This window comes from Bos taurus, chromosome 10, assembly GCF_002263795.3.
Source record: "Bos taurus isolate L1 Dominette 01449 registration number 42190680 breed Hereford chromosome 10, ARS-UCD2.0, whole genome shotgun sequence".
In the NCBI taxonomy this organism is placed as follows: Eukaryota; Metazoa; Chordata; class Mammalia; order Artiodactyla; family Bovidae; genus Bos; species Bos taurus.
Genome location: NC_037337.1, coordinates 94,978,124 through 94,993,403, shown reverse-complemented (window position 1 = coordinate 94,993,403; position 15,280 = coordinate 94,978,124).

The window sequence follows — 15,280 nt, the reverse complement described above, 5'->3', positions numbered from 1 at the left end:
ATGAAAGCTTTTTTCAAACTGATTTGTTTGGAATTCTTCATCTTGCCATCTGTGTTTTGATTGCACTAATTACATTAAGTTTCAAAAATATGTGCTTTGTAATTGCAAATCTGTAAAAAATAGATTACATTTTATTTATTTTTTTCTCCTCTTGCCCTCTCTATCTCTCTGTCTCTATCTCTGTTTCTCTTTCTTAATATGCTTGGTTACTCTTGATGGAGTGCCATATTCTATACATAAAGAAAAACAAGATAAAGAATCTCTGAATAATGCTAATTCCATCTTCTTTGGGAATTTTTTTTTTCCCCCCAAACTAGGAATATAAAAAAAAAAAATCCCTTAATTCAAACAAGTTGTAAATTTATCTGAGTCTGGGCGCATTCCTTGTAATACATGTTTTACTTATGTGTCACTACTGAGGCAGTGCCCACAGACATCTCAGCTGAGGGATTAGGAGATATACTAAAACTGCCTTACTTCTTGGGAGGTCCTGAATTCTAAACTGGTCTAGTCTCCACCAGGGTCAGGAAGATCCCCTGGAGAAGATCATGGCAACCCACTCCACCATTTTTGCCTGGAGAATTCTATGGACAGAGGAGCCTGGTGGGCTAGAGTCCAAGGGGTCACAAAGAGTTGGACATGACTGAGAGACCAACACTTTCCCTTTCCACCATGAGACATTAGAAAACTCGATTGACTGAGCTTTCAGGGGCTTTCTGGTTGACATTTAGCTTCTTGCTTTGTGAAGCTTAAGAATTCCCAAAGTTCCTCAGAAGAAAAAGAATTCAATGCATCACACACCTTATTTAGTTCTCTTCTCCCCAGAATCATGGCCACTCATATAATGTGCCCCTGAGCATTCCAAAACTTCCAATTTTGTGTAAGCCAAGACCACAACATAGAGGAGAATTCTCCTGGATTCTTACCCTCTTTCTAAATTCTCAAATGCTGGACCTACACCAAGAATCAAAACTGCCCCAATGAGAAATGTTAAAGAAAAGGGATTCCAGTCCTCATGATTTCCTTGTCTCTACAGTTTAGGTCTCTAAAGCCCTGGTTGCCTCAATAGTCTTGAGGTACTTTCAAAAGGTTTTCATGGAAAAATAGCTAGCTTTTCTAGTTTTTCCTAATGGGAGTTTGGTCTTGTAGTTTTTTAATAGGGAGAAACAAAAGTTTCTAAGCTAATTTAAGCTGTTATATTTTTATGTCTCAGGAGAATCCTGAGGAGGATAGGAAGAGAATGAGTGGATTTTGAGAATCTAAATTCCGTCATTTTACATATCTTATTTAAGTTCATTTAATTTATCATCTTTAAAGAAGCCCTTCTTAAGAATTACTGTTCTCATTTTACATTTAAAACTAGTGACATGGATTCATATTTGTCTTTTAAGAGTTTATTCAGAAAGTGAGTAGTAGGGGTCATACGGCAACCAAGTTCATCTGACTCGGCCCTGCCTGACATCCAATGCATCGTGATTTTAAATTTAATTACCTTAGGCAGTTTTGATTCCAACAAATATATTCCATCTATCCATGCAGTCAAGAGTGACCCCAGAAAAACTGTTATTCTCAGAGAGTGCAAAAGGGTATTTCATATGTATTTGTAGCCCAGGAACCTTTACTACATTAATTCTGTCTAAACACAATTTATTTTAGTTTAAAATTTGTTGTTTTGTCATTCTCTCAATTGTTCATGAAGAAACAGTATAAAGTAAAACCCTTTTAATGTTCCTTATTATTTCCTCCATCTTTTTGTTCTATAAAATGAAATTCTCTAAATACTGATTATCTCAGAGTTAATTTTCTACCCATCACCATTATTATTGCTTGGCTTCTCTATCAATACATTTAATTAAATTCTAGACAGAACATGAACCTCACTTAATACATTGAAATTACTATTATTAGCTCCTAAACAAAGCATCCCTGGAGAAGGGAATGGCAACCCACTCCAGTATTCTTGCCTGGAGAAATCCATGGACTGAGAAGCCTGACAGGCTATACAGTCTATGAGATTGCAAAGAGTTGGACACCAGAATGAAGTGACTTTGTGCATACACACGCAAACAAAACATTCCAATTTATACATTCAGGTTAGAATTTAAAGAGCAGGGACTTCCTGGCAGTTCAGTAGTTAAAATTCTTTGCTTCCACTGCAGTCTGCATGGGTTTGCTCCCTGGTAGAGGAAATAATATCCTACACACTCCTTGGCACAACCAAAATTAATAATAATAATAATAGATACATTCTCCAAAAGTTACAAAAAATTATAATCGATTCACTACTGACCTAAGATTTTAATAAGTTTTAATGCAAAATTTAGAAAATTTAATTTGCATTAAAATTTATTAAAAGAGCTAAAGAGTTATAATAATTCTAAATATCTTGTATCTCTACAAATTTATATTGCTTATGTTTCCAGGTCCAAGTTACAAGGACACAAAAATATCTGTCTCATTGTTTTGCAATCATGTCTAAGAGAAATGATTTAAGCAAAATGTAGATCATTTTATAGAAACCATATATTTCTTTGTATATACAATTTTCTAAAGCTCCTCCTTCTGGTCAATAAATTCCCCCATTTTCTTTCATTCAGTTCAGTTCAGTTCAGTCGCTCAGTCGTGTCCGACTCTTTGTGACCCCATGAATTGCAGCACACCAGGCCTCCCTGTCCATCACCAACTCCTGGAGTTTACTCAAACTCATGTCTATCGAGTCAGTGATGCCATCCAGCCATCTCATCCTCTGTCATCCCCTTCTCCTCTTGCCCCCAATCCCTCCCAGCATCAGAGTCTTTTCCAATGAGTCAACTCCTCGCATGAGGTGACCAAAGTATTGGAGTTTCAGCTTCAGCATCAGTCCTTCCAATGAACACCCAGGACTGATCTCCTTTAGAAGGGACTGGATGGATCTCCATGCAGTCCAATGGACTCTCAAGAGTCTTCTCCAACACCACAGTTCAAAAGCATCAATTCTTCAGTGCTCAGCTTTCTTCACAGTCCAAATCTCACATCCATACATGACCACTGGAAAAACCATAGCCTTGACTAGACGGACCTTTGTTGGCAAAGTAATGTCTCTGCTTTTGAATATGCTGTCTAGGCTGGTCATAACTTTCCTTCCAAGGAGTAAGCGTCTTTTAATTTCATGGCTGCAATCACCATCTGCAGTGATTCTGGAGCCCAAAAAAATAAAGTCTGACACTGTTTCCACTGTTTCCCCATCTATTTCCCATGAAGTGATGGGACCAGGTGCCGTGATCTTAGTTTTATGAATGTTGAGCTTTAAGCCAACTTTTTCATTCTCCTGTTTCACTTTCATCAGAGGCTTTTTAGTTCCTCTTCACTTTCTGCCATAAGGGTGGTGTCATCTGCATATCTGAGGTGATTGATATTTCTCCCGGCAATCTTGATTCCAGCTTGTGCTTCTTCTAGTCCAGCATTTCTCATGATGTATTCTGCATATAAGTTAAATAAGCAGGGTGACAATATACAGCCTGACGTACTCCTTTTCCTATTTGGAACCAGTCTGTTGTCCCATGTCCAGTTCTAACTGTTGCTTCCTGACCTGCATACAGGTTTCTCAAGAGTCAGGTCAGGTGGTCTGGTATTCCCATCTCTTTCATAATTTTCCACAGTTTATTGGGATCCACACAGTCAAAGGCTTTGGCATAGTCAATAAAGCAGAAATAGATGTTTTTCTGGAACTCTCTTGTTTTTCGATGATCCTGCGGATGTTGGCAAATTGATCTCTGGTTTCTCTTTTATTAAGGACCAGTTAATTAAGAACATTAATTTTTGACAAATAAATATATCTTTAATTTATTTAAAATACTTTGAAGACCTGGAGATGCTACATAAATTATCTTTCAAGTACATATCACAAAGTTTCCCTTTCAATTGAGTTTAAGTTTCAAATATGGGCTACAGTCCAAAGAGTGGCAAAGAGTTGGACCCAACTGAGTGACTGATCAGCAGCAGTTTCAAATATAAGTTTAAAAAATTGTTTGTTTGTTTGTTCTCTGTATGCATTGTCATAGGATGAATGTCTTCTATTCAAATGATGGAGTATCACATTCAGAGTATCCCATTCAGCCTGGGTCTTTTCCTGGCAACAAAGAAGCACAAATCTTTCCCTACTAAAAGGAATCCCTCATGTTTCTGCCAAAATATAGTTACATGATCTCCTGGTCCTTTCCATTGTCACTCTCCCTTCTCAACTATACATAATTATGGAAGAAAAATTCAGAAAAATGTAAATAGGAGACTGATTCACCTAGCATTTACACTTTACCTGAAATAACATGTCCTTTTGAAAATATTGAAGTTGTGTCTCAAACTTTGAATGCTTCATATGTACTGGTCTACTACACACAAAACACTATTAAAACCAGTCAATTTATGTTGCCAAATTTTTATTACAAATGAATTAAGCAAGTAGTGATTGGGAAAAGCAATGACTGTGATATTCCAAATAAAAGACAAACAACATTTATTCAGTGCTTCCTTATGCAAGATTCCACAGATTTAAAAGAAAACAAGAAATGAATAAGACTATCCATTTTATTGGGTATCCATTCATTAGTTACAGAAAAAGACCTAACATTACAATACAGTGTGATAATTACTGTAATAATTATGTACAAAATGTTTCAGGAAAATTAAAGAGAGAAGGATTACTCTGCCTAAGTAGGGAGGACTTCAAAGAAGAAATACTATTTGAACTGTCATAGAGTAAGCATCCATGCTTTTCATAAAGTAAAGAGACAGAGGAAGTGGCAGTAAGGAAGAGATTGAGGACTTGGGTGATAACTTGTTCATTAAGCAGGATCTCATCTGAAATCACCATTATGCAATTTCTGTGGCAGCTCAGGAAAGTTAGAAACACAACAGGAATGAGTGTAGTATCCCGGTCCCATTAAGCCTGCTTGGAATATCAGGCTCTGGCTAACACAACCTCCAAACTGTTTCCTTGAATTCTCACATTTCAAGAAATAGAGCATCAAAACTACAATTAGAGAACTGACTTGAATAATCAAGAAATGCTTCTTCATAGCTAATAAAATGTATTTGGGTTTACTGTCACATTTCCACCCAGTATTTATAATCTCATTGAAGGGGTGGGAGTGACATGCAAGCTATTACTAGCAAAATCTAGGACACAAATCTCACTAGCGATGACCTTTTCATTGTTTCTTTGTCTCTGAAATGTTAACACATTTTTGATTAATTAGGGTAGAGAACTCTCTCAATCCATTACAGGAGTGGTTTCAGTTTGCAACTAATTTACAGATGCACCATATAACCAAGCAAAAGCTACAAAATGAATGTTAGTGAGCATACACGCTATTATGGTGTTCCTCTGTGACTAGTGACATGTATGTTTAGCCATGTCTTGAAAACATCAATTTCAGGTCATTTTTAGAAAGCAAAGCTATAGTTGAAACATTTCCAGTTTTGTATGAGTGTGTATTTTGTAGCAGGTTAGGAGATTTCACAGCATGCTAGGTAATTAACAGCATGTGACATAATGATGTAAGTGTTGTGAATGTGTTTACATTGTGTAATGTCAATATTCTATATTGTCAGTGCCTGAACAAAGAAACAAAATTTACAGAGTACATTTGGACTATATCCATACTAGCTTTTAATTAGTTTTTGTTAATCATCATTTTTTTTCAATAGAATCATATTTCTAAATTAATTCCACTTAAGTAGTTTTACTTTAAACACATACACATGTATATCTGTGTGTGTTTTGTGTTTTTAACGCATCTGTTAATATGGGTATTTGTGATAAAGTAATCATGCAGTTCCTGGGGGTGCAAAGAGTCGGACATGACTGTGTGACTGAACAACAATTCAAAACAATCACAGAAAATGGAGAAGGGAATGGCAACCCACTCTAGTATTCTTGCCTGGGAAATCCCATGAACAGAGGAGCAGTCCATGGGTTCTCAAAAGAAGTAGGACACGACTTACCAACTAAGCAACAACAATCATGGAAAAGGATCCTATCTCTATGTTTAGTATTTCCAGCTTAGGAAAATGAGGGAAATTGGCATTATCTTCTTTGTCTTATTTCTTTTCCTTTTTAACTTTTTTGTTTGTTTACTTATTTCTGAGAAACTTCGATCTCCTCTACTCTTCTTTCTCTTTTTTCATTAATAAAAATATTTTTCTTTTTCCTTCCAACTCTACAATTTGGATCTTAACATGTTCAATGTTAGATGAGGTGTACACTCAAAGATTCCGGGTCTGTTGAATATGGAAAATTGTGGCAAGGATATGGTTGAACAAAATGCATCTATTGCTCATAGTTCTCCATGAGGACTGTTGTCTATTCTGTCTTGCTGTGTCCCATCACTAAGAGACTGAGCATACTAAATTTACTGTGAGTAGCAGTTTAGCAGACTGCCAGATAGTGATGACAGTGTGCTTATGTTTCCCTCTAATATTTCACTTTTCAGATTCTCTTGGGAAGGAAATCTTCCAGAATAAGTGTAGTCTGGGTAGTGACTCATCTGAGTTATTATCACTACTTTCTTTTTTTCCCCTAATTCGGACTTTGTCCCAAGAGTTTTATCTTTTTTCGTTTCATCAGTCTTTGAATTCCAGAAAATGTCATCCCCAAGAGATCCGGCTAATGACAGCAATGGGAATTGTGCAGCTAATGCCAAGTTAACCTAGATTGTGACCTAATTTTTTATTGTTTTCAGTCTAGGAATGAGTCAAACTAGTAGCATAACTGTGAGAACTTCATCTCTTCTTAATCTTCTCAACAGCTTAGTTCCTGGGGAAAAGATCAGTCTGTTGATGGCAATCCAATTCCAAGGCATTTCTTGTGTGGTTTGGGGAGGAAAGGTCTCACATATTCCAATAAATACAAAGACATATCAGGAACTCAGAAAATAAGCTGAGTTCAGCAAGTGCTATCAGTGAGGTAGCAAAAATTCTTTGCCAACACTACTTTGGAATTATTTTCACATGGAATTGTTCAAGGAACTATAAAATGTGAACTCTGGAAGCACGAGAATCCTTCAGATATTATTTTAAAAGCTGTAAAATACAAGCCATTCCTAATAAATTAAATTAAGGTAATATATGCATATACACATGTATCAGTAATTTTATAAATGTATATATCCTGGTGTTTTCAATTTCTTATGAAATTGTCCATTCATATAATGCAGAATATTAGTCTGCATTTTCCATATGAAAAACAATTCACTTTCCATCCATAATAAAGTGAACTCATTGCTTTTAACCAAGAAATAAATTATTGTAAACTTCACAGAGAATATTATATTTTAAAATATAGTGATAAGACTAGATATTTTACACTGACACAGATCTTTTCCCCATAATAATTCATACTTGAGGCTGACAGAATTATTGAGGAATTTTCTTTTATATAAAACTGATTTTGTTTTTATTTTTATGCCTCAAATATTTGCTAAAACGCATTACATAGTTCACAGATTTCACACAGCCTCTGCCGAGGGATAAGTCACTCACGTTTGTATCATTAACTGCTGTGGAAAGTCTAGCCCTTTGGCTGCCTGTGGAAGAGTTTATGAGTGTTTTATGATGTTTCTTGGTTATACTGTATTTTTACAACTGTTGCAAATAGACACAAATGTCATAAATTACTGAAAAAGTTATCCTCAATCCCTCTGAGTTTAATAAGGAACAGTTACAAAAAAGGGAAGTTTGCAAGTGCCACTAAAGTCCGCTTGATGGATTCCACATGTAGAATACTTTCAGATTTCTGAGTCAGACTGGTTAAACTTCTAATGTTTATCTGTTTCCTTTCTTTGATGCCATTTTAAATGTACCCTTAATTATGGATAAATTGACTGTTTGGTAATAAATACAGCTATTTGTTTCAAGTAAATGATCCACACTGGCTACCTTTCAGATACAACCAGTGCAATAGATGCAACCAGTAGGTAAATGTGTCCACCCCCAAATCAAATTATCTACATAATGTGTCCAGCAAGTTTCTACAGCTATAATCTTTCAAGTTGATCATTAATAGCATTTGGAGAGCTGTCATTGAGATACTACATAAACTTAATGTTTCATCTAAAAATTTAGTTAAAATCACACAAATATGAATGTAACCACACATCTATTATTACTAGAAAACATATTTAGTGCCAAATATAGGGCTTGGAATGATACTAAGTACTATGTATGGATTCAAAGAGGTAAAGGTGGAATTTAGAATATAGAAGACATATTTATAACTATTAATAGAGGATGAGTCTAAGATTTAATTTATGTTACTGATTAGTAAAGGTAACATTGTGATGGAGAAAAAGCAGCCTAGCAAGGGAAATATGCTTGAGAAAGACAGCATTGAAGTCCAAACTTTATCAAAATTGAACTTAAATAATTAAAAATGGATTCAAGGAGCTATATCCAGGAAGAATCTTTTTAGGTGCCTCTATTTTAGCAAATAAAGCTGCATGAATTGGTGAAGAACAAGTCATTTCTATTATAATATTTCCCAAAATAATCAAAAACAGTGAACAATATAGAGGTAATATGAGACACTCAAAGAAATAGGAAATCCACAATCTTTCCATTATTCAAAGCAATTTAACTGATTTAACACTACTAACTTAATGCTTTACTAAATCTGGTAATAATTAGGAAAACTAACTGGTTATAAATGCACTTCTCTTCTTGTCTTTCAAAATTCTTCTGAACATGCTCAAATTAGAATAATTAAAAATGAAGGCAGTGGTAGAGGGATGTAAACTAGATAACACCAAAAGCACAACTATTGGCTCTTAAGTAATTGAACATCAGCTGACTGTGAAAGTAAATACTTTGTGGAGTGCCTTAGATGAATTATCTCAAATCAACCTCATGTAAGCCATTAATAGGGATCTTATTATTCTCCCAGTTTTATAAATTATAAAATGTAGCCTTGTTAATATAAGACTTAGGGAAAATCAAGAGTTAATAAAGTGATGGAGAACAGCATTGAGCAAATGAAGTTTGTCCAATGACGGTATTAACAAATACTCCCTAATGAGATATAAGTATGAGGCATATTTGAATTCAAGTTTACTCCTAACTTTGAATTTTATTATATATGCTCACACATATACACACCTGTATATTAAATATTACATATTAATTTTAAGCAACTCCTGAAATATATTTACTATCTATATCTACAGATGTATAAATTTATAAATGTATAATATAGAATATATAAAAATATAATATATGTGTAAATTTATAAGTATATAAAAGATATATTATATAATATGGACTATATTTTTTTACATATATTTAAGGAGTTGAATTTTTGGTTCCTATTACTGGTTATTGCACTTGATTCAACAAGTTCCTAATTCTATGTTGTTCGTGATCCTAGTTACTAGTCATAATCACACATTAAATTTAGCCTAGGATTAACAATACTCTTAATAAATCTAATACCCAAAAGTATCACATTGAATATCTCTCAAAAGATGATCATGTATTTTCTTTCAACAAATTATTCTAATACTTTGTGAAGTTATCTTAACTGAACTTTTATACTAAGTTCATTGACTTGCTTATCTAAAATCATATATAACTAAAGAGTTTAAATATATATATATATATATATATATATATACACACCATATATAGTATTTACTGTACATAGAGAGAGAGAGAGATACTTAGGATGTAACTCTTGGAAACAAATTCTTAATGCCTGAGATAGGGTGAAGCATTGAAAAGCTGATTCAGCCTGAAATCAGCATATGAAAACTAACTTTAAAATGTCTACTATTTTACTAGAAATTTTAATATATTCCTATGAAACTCCCTTTCTTTCTGCTCAAGCATTTTTATTTTTAAATACATATCTGTGTCTTCCTTTACAAATAAAAATAAATGGATATAACTCAGGCATCAACATTTCTTTTTTTTCAGTCTTGGTACAATAAATAAAAATAATATGGAAAAGCTAGAACTTCTACCTAATGCAAATAAGACAAACACACATCACTGAAATTAGTCTGTGTTTTAAATTGTTCAAGGGGAACCATAAAGATGCCTAAGGGTAAATGTAGTTGATGTCTTCTTCACTTCTATCATAATTGTGTTTTTGTTCTTTCGCTGCGTGTATTACCATTATCAAACTACCGTGTATTTCATTCTTGCCTGTGGCAATGCAGTGGCCCCCGCTAGCAGAACTCGGAGCCGCATGAGGACTACATTAGGAAAGGAATGTTTTATTTAAGGACTAGGCTGGTAACTCACTACCATATTTCCCTTTACAATTTGCTCACTCTAATTGCTGAAACATTTCCTGCTATTTCAGAAGAGCAAGGACCACAAAAGCCTACATATGAAATGCCACCAGGTTTACCCTAGAGGAGCACGTTTGTTCTGTGACCTACATTTGACGGCATTTTAAACACATCTTGTATGACTCCTTTGTGTTCTGTCTCCTAGTTCTTCCGAATTGAACCTCTGAACTTCGTGCAACTCTGAAATGAGTAATTAATGAAGCATCAGTGTTTGGAAGCTTTCTCAATGAAAGCCAGTGAGACAGAACACAGACAAATGAACCCAGAGACACACGTGCACAAAGAATTGCGGTCTGAAAAACTGATTCAAAAATGGATCTGAGATTATTGAACTGTTTTCTCCTGATAGCTTCAGTCTAAAAAGGAAATACTATATCATTGTAAAATAGTGGAATATCTATGGGATAGATCACTGGTAAGTAGTAGAAGTAATTCTTTTTTTAATTACAGTTTTAAAAAGGATTTAGGAATGAATTGGAAATGTATTGATCAAGTGTATAAAGATAAATAGCAATTTTCCATTCTATTATAAAAAGTTTTAAATAACTTAAATAGTATTCCCAATATGAACAGATTTCTTGTGGATATTTGAAACATATTCTTTATTTCTGGCATTTATTACAAGTGTCTTGTGAAGACACAGCTAAATTCTTCAACTCTGTGAGCTCTCTTTGTCCAGAACATCTTGTACTTCTTACAACTCTCAAAATAATAGATGGTAAATGTAAACAGATCAATATACAGACAAACCAAACATACTTTAATCAATAAAATTCAAATCTTAAATTCTAAATTCCTAGTACTTTTCATGTATTCAATATAAGCAGAACACTAAATATTTTTAAGGCTTACAGTTTCATTTGGGGTATGATTTCAAATATAGTAAAGGCTTAAATCAGTATCTTTTCAATATCACAATCATTGACTAGCCAGGGAGAAAGGTGGCTTCTTTAGTTAAGGTCACAGGGAGTAAAGACGAAGAATATGCCTTTTAAACATTTTCCCAGATATTGTTATAAGGCTTTGGCATTTTTTTTTTTGACCAAATAGCCCTACAATTAGTGATTCTGTTGTTTTGTTTTGTGTTCATTTCCACAATGACAAGTCACCTGTTTGGCCAAGGTATTCTATTGATAACTGTAAGTTTCAAATTTCATCATGCATTAAAATCTTATGGGGACTCAATCAAGGGTTTTTATGTTTTCTGTATACAGAAAATTTCTATTACCCCAGAACATTCCTTTATTTCACTTTCCAATCAATCTCTCTCTGCCAGAGGCATCTGCTATTAGTTTTGCTAGTTCCTGAACTTCATAAAAATGAAATTCCACCTTATAACATTGATTTAGACAATTTCAGGGGAAAACAATCTTTAACACCCAAGTAAATTTTGTAGCATTTCAATATCAGGTCAACACCTATTTCATGAACTTTTAAGATAAAAGTTGTCTAATATGCAATCTCTATTAATTAGCATCATCTTTCTCTATATTCGAAGATTAATATTCTCTCCTTTGATAGTTCAGTTGCTCAGTCATGTCCAACTCCTGAGATAAACTGACCATAAATCTGAATTCTATACACTCGGAAACATTTTGTAGAAAAAGAAAAAGAGCTGTTGTGAAAAACATTAGCGAATTCAAAACCTCTTTTCAAATATCAAGCATTATTAAGTACTGCAAGAATAATCTTCTACCCTGTATACATTCCTAAGAAAACAGTTACCTTCTCACTGTCTATTCAAGTGAAGAATATTCAGACTTCAAAATCTTTAGTCCCTTGATACACGCTAAATTCAATGCACCCTTTAATTCTTTTTTTTTTCATACTAAAACTTTTACTTTATTTATTTTTTATTTTTAAATATAAATTTATTTATTTTAATTAGAGGTTAATTACTTTACAATATTGTATTGGTTTTTCCATACATCAACATGAATCTGCCACAGGTATACACGTGTTCCCCTTCTTGAACCCCCCTCCCTCCTCCCTCCCCAGTGTGTAAGACAGCAAAAGAGACACAGATGTATAGAACACCCTTTAATTCTTGTGTCCCTTATGTTACAAATTCCAACTACTAGAAAGAAAATCAGAGAAGGCAATGGCACCCCACTCCAGTAATCTTGCCTGGAAAATCCCATGGACTAAGGAGCCTGATAGGCTGCAGTCCATGGGGTCCTGAGGGTTGGACCCGACTGAACAACTTCACTTTCCCTTTTCACTTTCATGCATTGGAGAAGGAAATGGCAACCCACTCCAGTGTTCTTGCCTGGAGAATCCCAGGGACGGTGGAGCCTGGTGGGCTGCCGTCTATGGGGTCGCACAAAATCAGACACGACTGAAGTGACTTAGCAGCAGCAGCAGAAAGAAAATAACCTATTCCCCAACTACCTGTCCAGTTTAACCTCCTGTTCCTTTCTCTTTTCCTGACTAGATTTTAGGTCCAATAGTTTTCCTTTTTTTTCTTCTAATTTTTATTGGAGGTTAGCTGCTTTACAATGTTATGTTAGTTTCTTCGGTACAACGAAGTGAATCAGCTATATATGTACATGTACCCACCCCCACACACACCCTGCCTTTTTTGGATCCCCTTCCTATTTCAGTCACCACAAAGCACGGAATAGAGTTCCCTGTGCTATATAGTAGGTTCACAGTGCTGCTGCTGCTGCTAAGTCACTTCAGTCGTGTCTGACTCTGTGGGACCCCATAGATGGCAGCCCACCAGGCTCTGCCATCCCTGGGATTCTCCAGGCCAGAACACTGGAGTGGGTTGCCATTTCCTTCTCCAATGCATGAAAGTGAAAAGTGAAAGTGAAGTCACTCAGTAAGTGTCCGACTCTTCGTGACCCCACGGACTGCAGCCTACCAGGCTCCTACCTCCATGGGATTTTCCGGGCAAGAGTACTGGAGTAGGGTGCCATTGCCTTCTCCAAGTTATCTATTTTATACACAGGATCAATAATTCATGTATGTCCAGTCATTTTCAATGCCTTGAACCAACCCCAACTTTTCCTGCCCAGGGCCTCCATACATGCTGACCTGCCTTGAGCTTTCTTATCTCTGCTTTTTGAGAGACTCACATCTCCTTCTTCCTTTATCACCAATCAATATCATTTTACTTATTACCTCTTCAGAGAGGCCTCTTTTGATCATTCTCACCTCTGCTTTTGCCCTCTCAGAGCACTATGGATTTTAGCTCATGGAACACATACCAGTGGTAATTGCCTATAAGGAAAAATAATCTGAAAAATAGTCTAATGACACCAAAGATCATGCTCCTAGGGCATGCTAGTGATAAAGAATCCACTTGTGAAATGAAGGAGAGTTAGATCCCTGGGTCAGGAATCTCCCCTAGAGTAGGAAATGTCACCCCACTCCAGTATTCACCTGGAGAAGCCCATGGACAAAGGAGCTTCGCTGGCTACAGTCTATGGGGCCACAAAGAGCTAGACACGACTGAGCACACACATACATACCCAATGGTCAGATCAGATCAGATCAGATCATTTGCTCAGTCGTGTCCGACTCTTTGCGACCCCATGAATTGCAGCACGCCAGGCCTCCCTGTCCATCACCAACTCCCAGAGTTCACTCAGACTCACGTCCATCGAGTCAGTGATGCCATCCAGTCATCTCATCCTCTGTTGTCCCCTTGTCCTCCTGCTCCCAATCCCTCCCAGCATCAGAGTCTTTTCCAATGAGTCAACTCTTCGCATGAGGTGGCCAAAGTACTGGAGTTTCAGCTTTATCATCATTCCTTCCAAAGAAATCCCAGGGCTGATCTCCTTCAGAATGGACTGGTTGGATCTCCTTGCAGTCCAAGGGACTCTCAAGAGTCTTCTCCAACACCATAGTTCAAAAGCATCAATTCTTCGGCACTCAACCTTCTTCACAGTCCAACTCTCACATCCATACATGACCACAGGAAAAACCATAGCTTTGACTAGACGAACCTTTGTTGGCAAAGTAATGTCTCTGCTTTTGAATAATGAAAAAGAATTTGAAAAACAGTCTAATAACACCAAAGATCATGCTCCTTTTTATGTATCTAGAACTTAACATTTTTACTGAAATAGTAAGAATTTTCAAAGAACTGAAGGCTTTGCCTTTCTGAATAAGAAAGCAATGACATGTGTTTGTTAATTGCCTTCCCTTGCCCTGGAGTCAGAATCCCCAGAGCTCTTTTCTCCTGTTCACTCAGGTGATGTCTGTGGAAGGGGGACTCTGCTCCTTGAAGCATCCCATGTATATTAACCCTAACATCGGAGTAACACCAATCTCCTGAGTAGTGTTTATGCTTGACATGCTATCAGGAAGCTGAGAAAACACTTTCTAATTTCTCTCTTCAAAGGAAAGAACCTCTTACTTCAACAAGATTGAGTTATCTAAGCATACAGGAGCCTCTTTCTATTTAATTTTGTTTTCAAGATGTCAGCTATTTCTCTCTATTCCTCAGGTCCTTATCTTACCAACTCAAAGAATTTGTATGACAGAGGAAAATGGACTCTTGTTCTTTTAAGAAAACTGATTTAGGAAACTATATCAGGGCTAAATACTGTCTTAAAGTTATTTCTTGATATGTCCACTGCCTTCACCGTTCAGTTCAGTTCAGTTCAGTTGCTCAGTAATGTCTGATTCTTTGCGACCCCATGGGCTGCAGCATGCCAGACCTCCCAGTCCATCACCAACTTCCGGAGTTTACTCAAACTCATGTCCACTGAGTTGGTGATGCCATCCAACCATCTCATCCTCTGTCATCCCCTTCTCCTCCTGCCTTCAATCTTGAACAGCATCAGGGTCTTTTCAAATGAGTCAGTCCATCACCTGAGGTGGCCAAAGTATTGTAGTTTTGGCTTCAGCATCAGTCCTTCCAATGAATATTCAGGACTGATTTCCTTTAGGATGGACTGGTTGGATCTCCTTGCAGTCCAAGGGACTCTCAAAAGTCTTCTCCA